Genomic DNA, 10,800 nt, shown 5'->3' on the forward strand with positions numbered 1-10,800 from the left:
CCACCACATTTGGCCCAAATCATTTATTAGCGATAACATTAACAAATTCTTATGGAAAGGGAAAACTTAAGTACTCGGGGGAAATCCCTTTCATCAATGGCGAGATAACTTGCAAACTCACATTTAGCGGGAAGGTAAAGATTTGCGCCAATCAAAAACGGTTCCGAGATGGCAAAGGCACATCAAACATACATCCAGGGCGCGTTATTAGTGAGCAATTTATTGTGAAATTCGTTATCAATTATTGCATGTCCTTAAGATAGTGTGTCAGAATTTATAGCCCGTATTAACTAAGGACAGAGACCATACCACCGGAGGTCTATCATCATAGTGCCCAACCCCAGCGTTCACAACCCGGACAGGTGACAAATCTGGCATGGGTAGTAGTACCCTACTATTGATGGTCGCACCCCAGGTAGAATGAGCACGTGTATAGTAGGTGGATATTTAGTATTCATCGTTTATATGAGTAAAATATATACGTCGTTTCAACGTGTTAAGTTAGTATATAAGACACTTATTCAGTCATGTGTTTCACTACACTTGTTTCCTACGTATAGATTTGGTATATATATCACTAGATTGGCAGCCAGGTAGTTTTTTCGTATATAAATAGTAGATAAATATCAAGTTTGGAAAAGTCTTAATCTTTACGTTGTGCTCACGTAGATATATGCCTAATTTACACGTGCTCCTGCTATACCGGATATATTTTCAAAATATATCAGTAGATTGGTAATTGAGGTTTCAAAATGTGGAAAAATAACCAGTGGCGTAGACAAGTGAATGATTCCTTTTAAAAACCTAGCTCCCTTGGGCGTATCTTTGACAATGGAAAATTTAATCCCCTTCCTTACCCCCTCTTAACTTTAACATAGTCTGACACGACCTTGGACGCGTTTCTGGCTATGTCACTGCAAATACCATTTAAAAATAAAATTTAAAGATAAAGTTTTTACTTTTTAAAGAAAACATTTCGCATATTCGTTAGTAGGTTTCGGTCGTTTCCAGTTATTAACAACACGTACATACTACGTGTTTTTAAAACGTGCACAAACACTTTGGTAAACGTTGATCATGTCACCAGTTAGCACGGGTTGCACCAGGTATTTTTAAGAGTTAAATTATGCGTACTTACTTTAAATTACATTAAATCATTCGGTTTTTATTTAACACTAGATACAAGATGAGCAAAATGGGGGAAATGATTACTATATGTATCCTTTTGATAGCGAGGGGAATCAGGGGCGTAAGAACGTTCTAGAAGTTGGAGGGGCAAAGAGAAACGAAAAGTGGTCTGGAGAATGGTTTTGAGTTATTAATGGGGTGTAGCTTCTCCGAATGCATGTGTACTGTTTACTACTATGTAAATTGGCGGGAAAAGACTGAAATTTAAACACAGTTGAGGTTCTATAAACTGCTTTTAAAATGATAATTTGAGCCTTTTGAAAATTTCAACTGACCAAAATGAAGGAGGGGGCAATAACCTTAGTTGCCCCTCCCAACATAATTCTAGGGAGGGGCATTGACCCCCCTGCCCCTCCTGGTTCCTACGCCCCTGAGGGGAATACATCTATGTGAATCTCGTGATGGTTAGGCCACCACGACTACATTGTTAATTTCTCTATTTGAAATAAACCGGGGGTGGTTAAACCTAAAATAATACACTACTTGACCATATATTCATTAAAGTTTTATCTCTTACGGTTTTCTATGAGATCAGTTCCTGAGTCTGTAAATTCGGGCATCGTAGCTAATAATAAGAATAATAATAATGTTTAATTACCCAAATAATTCCCTTTTAAAACAGTGAGGAACCAATTGATTAGCCGGCGCAAAATAAAAAATAAAGAACGCATATTTTAACAAATAGAATTAGAAAAAAATTGAAAAATTAGGTTTTAAACTCGGCCACATCTTCAAGACAGCTTTAGTATTATTAATACGTTGCCAGTTCAACGATGGGCCCCCAAATATTTGAGCCTGACGAAAAGCAGTCGGCAGAGAGCCAGTCCTGGCTTGGAAAAACAGTTGACACACACGAGCGTTGCCATCAAAAATCTCCATCGAAGGAGACTCTTTATAAGAGTAAATATCCAGGCTCGGGTGGGTATGTAGTTCTTCTCTCCAATCTTCATTTGACAAGTCCCAAACCGCGCCCCTCACAATTCTATTCCGCTCTCGCAGTACTGATGAGCGAAACCTTTTTTATATATAATTATTTTAATGTTGGAAGCCCGAGTGTAAAAGATAACTGCTGTATAGCGACCACCCTGCAATAATTGGTGAAGAATTTCACAATAAATTGCAATGGACTGCTCACATATAGGACGCCCTGGATGTTTATTAGTTTTACGGATATCGGCAGATTTCCGAGAAAAACCAGGGCTCGAACACAACACTGATGAGCCCCAAAAGGGCGAAACCGGTCTACTGTTGGAGTCTCTGGCTGAAATTTTGCATCTTGAAGACAAGTCTTTCACTTTCACGAATAAAATACATACCTCTATTTAACAATTATAAAGAAAACGACCAAATCGATCATTGCACGTAATTTCGCTAAGTCATGTCACCGTAAAATATATATTTTCGTGAAATTTGTTGTGGCTTGGAAACAGTAAAGCAAAAATTTAGTTTTTAAAATATTTTTTACCTATTAACTGAATTTAAATTAAATATATTAACAAAATTAATGTTTCTCAGCTCTTAAATTGAGGACGAAAGTAAGACTGAAATAAATCCATTTCTCATTTTGCAATTAATTTGAAAAAATGCGAATGATTTAAGATTTATAATGCAATGATCCTCAGATTTATGCGGAAATGATCCTTAGATTTATACGAAAATGATTCTTATATTTATACCAAAATGATCCTTAGATTTATTCGGAAATTATCCTTAGATTTATACGGAAATTATCCTTAGATTTATACGGAAATGATTCTTAGATTTGTACGGAAATGATCCTTAGATTTATTCGGAAATTATCCTTTGATTTATACGGAAATGATTCTTAGATTTATACGGAAATGATCCTTAGATTTATACGGAAATGATCCTTAGATTTATTCGGAAATTATCCTTTGATTTATACGGAAATGATTCTTAGATTTATACGGAAATGATCCTTAGATTTATACGGAAATGATTCTTAGATTTGTACGGAAATGATCCTTAGATTTATTCGGAAATCATCCTTTGATTTATACGGAAATGATTCTTAGATTTATACGAAAATGATCCTTAGATTTATTCGGAAATTATCCTTAGATTTATACGGAAATGATCCTTAGATTTATACGGAAATGATTCTTAGATTTGTACGGAAATGATCCTTAGATTTATACGGAAATGATTCTTAGATTTGTACGGAAATGATCCTTAGATTTATTCGGAAATGATCCTTTGATTTATACGGAAATGATTCTTAGATTTATACGGAAATGATTCTTAGATTTGTACGGAAATGATCCTTAGATTTATTCGGAAATCATCCTTTGATTTATACGGAAATGATTCTTAGATTTATACGGAAATGATCCTTAGATTTATACGGAAATGATTCTTAGATTTATACGGAAATGATCCTTAGATTTATTCGGAAATCATCCTTTGATTTATACGGAAATGATTCTTAGATTTATACGAAAATGATCCTTAGATTTATTCGGAAATTATCCTTAGATTTATACGGAAATGATCCTTAGATTTATACGGATATGATTCTTAGATTTGTACGGAAATGATCCTTAGATTTATTCGGAAATTATCCTTTGATTTATACGGAAATTATCCTTTGATTTATACGGAAATTATCCTTAGATTTATACGGAAATGATCCTTAGATTTATACTGAAATGATTCTTAGATTTAAACGGAAATGATCCTTAGATTTATACGGAAATGATTCTTAGATTTGTACGGAAATTATCCTTAGATTTATTCGGAAATCATCCTTTGATTTATACGAAAATGATTCTTAGATTTATACGGAAATGATTCTTAGATTTATACGGAAATGATCCTTAGATTTATACGGAAATGATTCTTAGATTTATACGAAAATGATCCTTAGATTTATTCGGAAATTATCCTTAGATTTATACGGAAATGATCCTTAGATTTATACGGAAATGATTCTTAGATTTGTACGGAAATGATCCTTAGATTTATTCGGAAATTATCCTTTGATTTATACGGAAATTATCCTTTGATTTATACGGAAATTATCCTTAGATTTATACGGAAATGATCCTTAGATTTATACGGAAATTATTCTTAGATTTACACGGAAATGATCCTTAGATTTATACGGAAATGATTCTTAGATTTGTACGGAAATGATCCTTAGATTTATACGGAAATGATTCTTAGATTTGTACGGAAATGATCCTTAGATTTATTCGGAAATTATCCTTTGATTTATACGGAAATTATCCTTTGATTTATACGGAAATTATCCTTAGATTTATACGGAAATGATCCTTAGATTTAAACGGAAATGATTCTTAGATTTGTACGGAAATGATCCTTAGATTTATTCGGAAATGATCCTTTGATTTATACGGAAATGATTCTTAGATTTATACGGAAATGATTCTTAGATTTGTACGGAAATGATCCTTAGATTTATTCGGAAATCATCCTTTGATTTATACGGAAATGATTCTTAGATTTATACGGAAATGATCCTTAGATTTATACGGAAATGATCCTTAGATTTATTCGGAAATTATCCTTTGATTTATACGGAAATGATTCTTAGATTTATACGGAAATGATCCTTAGATTTATACGGAAATGATTCTTAGATTTGTACGGAAATGATCCTTAGATTTATTCGGAAATCATCCTTTGATTTATACGGAAATGATTCTTAGATTTATACGAAAATGATCCTTAGATTTATTCGGAAATTATCCTTAGATTTATACGGAAATGATCCTTAGATTTATACGGAAATGATTCTTAGATTTGTACGGAAATGATCCTTAGATTTATACGGAAATGATTCTTAGATTTGTACGGAAATGATCCTTAGATTTATTCGGAAATGATCCTTTGATTTATACGGAAATGATTCTTAGATTTATACGGAAATGATTCTTAGATTTGTACGGAAATGATCCTTAGATTTATTCGGAAATCATCCTTTGATTTATACGGAAATGATTCTTAGATTTATACGGAAATGATCCTTAGATTTATACGGAAATGATTCTTAGATTTATACGGAAATGATCCTTAGATTTATTCGGAAATCATCCTTTGATTTATACGGAAATGATTCTTAGATTTATACGAAAATGATCCTTAGATTTATTCGGAAATTATCCTTAGATTTATACGGAAATGATCCTTAGATTTATACGGAAATGATTCTTAGATTTGTACGGAAATGATCCTTAGATTTATTCGGAAATTATCCTTTGATTTATACGGAAATTATCCTTTGATTTATACGGAAATTATCCTTAGATTTATACGGAAATGATCCTTAGATTTATACGGAAATGATTCTTAGATTTAAACGGAAATGATCCTTAGATTTATACGGAAATGATTCTTAGATTTGTACGGAAATTATCCTTAGATTTATTCGGAAATCATCCTTTGATTTATACGGAAATGATTCTTAGATTTATACGGAAATTATCCTTAGATTTATACGGAAATGATTCTTAGATTTGTACGGCAATGATCCTTAGATTTATTCGGAAATGATCCTTCGATTTATACGGAAATGATTCTTAGATTTATACGGAAATGATTCTTAGATTTGTACGGAAATGATCCTTAGATTTATTCGGAAATCATCCTTTGATTTATACGGAAATGATTCTTAGATTTATACGAAAATGATCCTTAGATTTATTCGGAAATTATCCTTAGATTTAAAGGGAAATGATTCTTAGATTTATACGGAAATGATCCTTAGATTTATACGGAAATGATTCTTAGATTTATACGGAAATGATCCTAAGATTTATACGGAAATGATCCTTTGATTTATACGGAAATGATCCTTAGATTTATACGGAAATGATCCTTAGATTTATACGAAAATGATTCTTAGATTTATACGGAAATGATTCTTAGATTTATACGGAAATGATCCTTAGATTTATACGGAAATGATTCTTAGATTTATACGAAAATGATCCTTAGATTTATTCGGAAATTATCCTTAGATTTATACGGAAATGATCCTTTGATTTATACGGAAATGATTCTTAGATTTGTACGGAAATGATCCTTAGATTTATTCGGAAATTATCCTTTGATTTATACGGAAATTATCCTTTGATTTATACGGAAATTATCCTTAGATTTATACGGAAATGATCCTTAGATTTATACGGAAATTATTCTTAGATTTACACGGAAATGATCCTTAGATTTATACGGAAATGATCCTTAGATTTATACGGAAATGATTCTTAGATTTGTACGGAAATGATCCTTAGATTTATACGGAAATGATTCTTAGATTTGTACGGAAATGATCCTTAGATTTATTCGGAAATGATCCTTTGATTTATACGGAAATGATTCTTAGATTTATACGGAAATGATTCTTAGATTTGTACGGAAATGATCCTTAGATTTATTCGGAAATCATCCTTTGATTTATACGGAAATGATTCTTAGATTTATACGGAAATGATCCTTAGATTTATACGGAAATGATTCTTAGATTTATACGGAAATGATCCTTAGATTTATTCGGAAATCATCCTTTGATTTATACGGAAATGATTCTTAGATTTATACGAAAATGATCCTTAGATTTATTCGGAAATTATCCTTAGATTTATACGGAAATGATCCTTAGATTTATACGGATATGATTCTTAGATTTGTACGGAAATGATCCTTAGATTTATTCGGAAATTATCCTTTGATTTATACGGAAATTATCCTTTGATTTATACGGAAATTATCCTTAGATTTATACGGAAATGATCCTTAGATTTATACTGAAATGATTCTTAGATTTAAACGGAAATGATCCTTAGATTTATACGGAAATGATCCTAAGATTTATACGGAAATGATCCTTTGATTTATACGGAAATTATCCTTAGATTTATACGGAAATTATCCTTAGATTTATACGGAAATGATTCTTAGATTTGTACGGAAATGATCCTTAGATTTATTCGGAAATTATCCTTTGATTTATACGGAAATGATTCTTAGATTTATACGGAAATGATCCTTAGATTTATACGGAAATGATCCTTAGATTTATTCGGAAATTATCCTTTGATTTATACGGAAATGATTCTTAGATTTATACGGAAATGATCCTTAGATTTATACGGAAATGATTCTTAGATTTGTACGGAAATGATCCTTAGATTTATTCGGAAATCATCCTTTGATTTATAAGGAAATGATTCTTAGATTTATACGAAAATGATCCTTAGATTTATTCGGAAATTATCCTTAGATTTATACGGAAATGATCCTTAGATTTATACGGAAATGATTCTTAGATTTGTACGGAAATGATCCTTAGATTTATACGGAAATGATTCTTAGATTTGTACGGAAATGATCCTTAGATTTATTCGGAAATGATCCTTTGATTTATACGGAAATGATTCTTAGATTTATACGGAAATGATTCTTAGATTTGTACGGAAATGATCCTTAGATTTATTCGGAAATCATCCTTTGATTTATACGGAAATGATTCTTAGATTTATACGGAAATGATCCTTAGATTTATACGGAAATGATTCTTAGATTTATACGGAAATGATCCTTAGATTTATTCGGAAATCATCCTTTGATTTATACGGAAATGATTCTTAGATTTATACGAAAATGATCCTTAGATTTATTCGGAAATTATCCTTAGATTTATACGGAAATGATCCTTAGATTTATACGGATATGATTCTTAGATTTGTACGGAAATGATCCTTAGATTTATTCGGAAATTATCCTTTGATTTATACGGAAATTATCCTTTGATTTATACGGAAATTATCCTTAGATTTATACGGAAATGATCCTTAGATTTATACTGAAATGATTCTTAGATTTAAACGGAAATGATCCTTAGATTTATACGGAAATGATTCTTAGATTTGTACGGAAATTATCCTTAGATTTATTCGGAAATCATCCTTTGATTTATACGAAAATGATTCTTAGATTTATACGGAAATGATTCTTAGATTTATACGGAAATGATCCTTAGATTTATACGGAAATGATTCTTAGATTTATACGAAAATGATCCTTAGATTTATTCGGAAATTATCCTTAGATTTATACGGAAATGATCCTTAGATTTATACGGAAATGATTCTTAGATTTGTACGGAAATGATCCTTAGATTTATTCGGAAATTATCCTTTGATTTATACGGAAATTATCCTTTGATTTATACGGAAATTATCCTTAGATTTATACGGAAATGATCCTTAGATTTATACGGAAATTATTCTTAGATTTACACGGAAATGATCCTTAGATTTATACGGAAATGATTCTTAGATTTGTACGGAAATGATCCTTAGATTTATACGGAAATGATTCTTAGATTTGTACGGAAATGATCCTTAGATTTATTCGGAAATTATCCTTTGATTTATACGGAAATTATCCTTTGATTTATACGGAAATTATCCTTAGATTTATACGGAAATGATCCTTAGATTTAAACGGAAATGATTCTTAGATTTGTACGGAAATGATCCTTAGATTTATTCGGAAATGATCCTTTGATTTATACGGAAATGATTCTTAGATTTATACGGAAATGATTCTTAGATTTGTACGGAAATGATCCTTAGATTTATTCGGAAATCATCCTTTGATTTATACGGAAATGATTCTTAGATTTATACGGAAATGATCCTTAGATTTATACGGAAATGATCCTTAGATTTATTCGGAAATTATCCTTTGATTTATACGGAAATGATTCTTAGATTTATACGGAAATGATCCTTAGATTTATACGGAAATGATTCTTAGATTTGTACGGAAATGATCCTTAGATTTATTCGGAAATCATCCTTTGATTTATACGGAAATGATTCTTAGATTTATACGAAAATGATCCTTAGATTTATTCGGAAATTATCCTTAGATTTATACGGAAATGATCCTTAGATTTATACGGAAATGATTCTTAGATTTGTACGGAAATGATCCTTAGATTTATACGGAAATGATTCTTAGATTTGTACGGAAATGATCCTTAGATTTATTCGGAAATGATCCTTTGATTTATACGGAAATGATTCTTAGATTTATACGGAAATGATTCTTAGATTTGTACGGAAATGATCCTTAGATTTATTCGGAAATCATCCTTTGATTTATACGGAAATGATTCTTAGATTTATACGGAAATGATCCTTAGATTTATACGGAAATGATTCTTAGATTTATACGGAAATGATCCTTAGATTTATTCGGAAATCATCCTTTGATTTATACGGAAATGATTCTTAGATTTATACGAAAATGATCCTTAGATTTATTCGGAAATTATCCTTAGATTTATACGGAAATGATCCTTAGATTTATACGGAAATGATTCTTAGATTTGTACGGAAATGATCCTTAGATTTATTCGGAAATTATCCTTTGATTTATACGGAAATTATCCTTTGATTTATACGGAAATTATCCTTAGATTTATACGGAAATGATCCTTAGATTTATACGGAAATGATTCTTAGATTTAAACGGAAATGATCCTTAGATTTATACGGAAATGATTCTTAGATTTGTACGGAAATTATCCTTAGATTTATTCGGAAATCATCCTTTGATTTATACGGAAATGATTCTTAGATTTATACGGAAATTATCCTTAGATTTATACGGAAATGATTCTTAGATTTGTACGGCAATGATCCTTAGATTTATTCGGAAATGATCCTTCGATTTATACGGAAATGATTCTTAGATTTATACGGAAATGATTCTTAGATTTGTACGGAAATGATCCTTAGATTTATTCGGAAATCATCCTTTGATTTATACGGAAATGATTCTTAGATTTATACGAAAATGATCCTTAGATTTATTCGGAAATTATCCTTAGATTTAAAGGGAAATGATTCTTAGATTTATACGGAAATGATCCTTAGATTTATACGGAAATGATTCTTAGATTTATACGGAAATGATCCTAAGATTTATACGGAAATGATCCTTTGATTTATACGGAAATGATCCTTAGATTTATACGGAAATGATCCTTAGATTTATACGAAAATGATTCTTAGATTTATACGGAAATGATTCTTAGATTTATACGGAAATGATCCTTAGATTTATACGGAAATGATTCTTAGATTTATACGAAAATGATCCTTAGATTTATTCGGAAATTATCCTTAGATTTATACGGAAATGATCCTTTGATTTATACGGAAATGATTCTTAGATTTGTACGGAAATGATCCTTAGATTTATTCGGAAATTATCCTTTGATTTATACGGAAATTATCTTTTGATTTATACGGAAATTATCCTTAGATTTATACGGAAATGATCCTTAGATTTATACGGAAATTATTCTTAGATTTACACGGAAATGATCCTTAGATTTATACGGAAATGATTCTTAGATTTGTACGGAAATGATCCTTAGATTTATACGGAAATTATTCTTAGATTTGTACGGAAATGATCCTTAGATTTATTCGGAAATTATCCTTTGATTTATACGGAAATTATCCTTTGATTTATACGGAAATTATCCTTAGATTTATACGGAAATGATCCTTAGATTTAAACGGAAATGATTCTTAGATTTGTACG

This window comes from Leiobunum rupestre, chromosome 1 (genome assembly GCF_980474605.1).
Source record: "Leiobunum rupestre chromosome 1, qqLeiRupe1.1.hap1, whole genome shotgun sequence".
Classification (NCBI taxonomy): domain Eukaryota; kingdom Metazoa; phylum Arthropoda; class Arachnida; order Opiliones; family Sclerosomatidae; genus Leiobunum; species Leiobunum rupestre.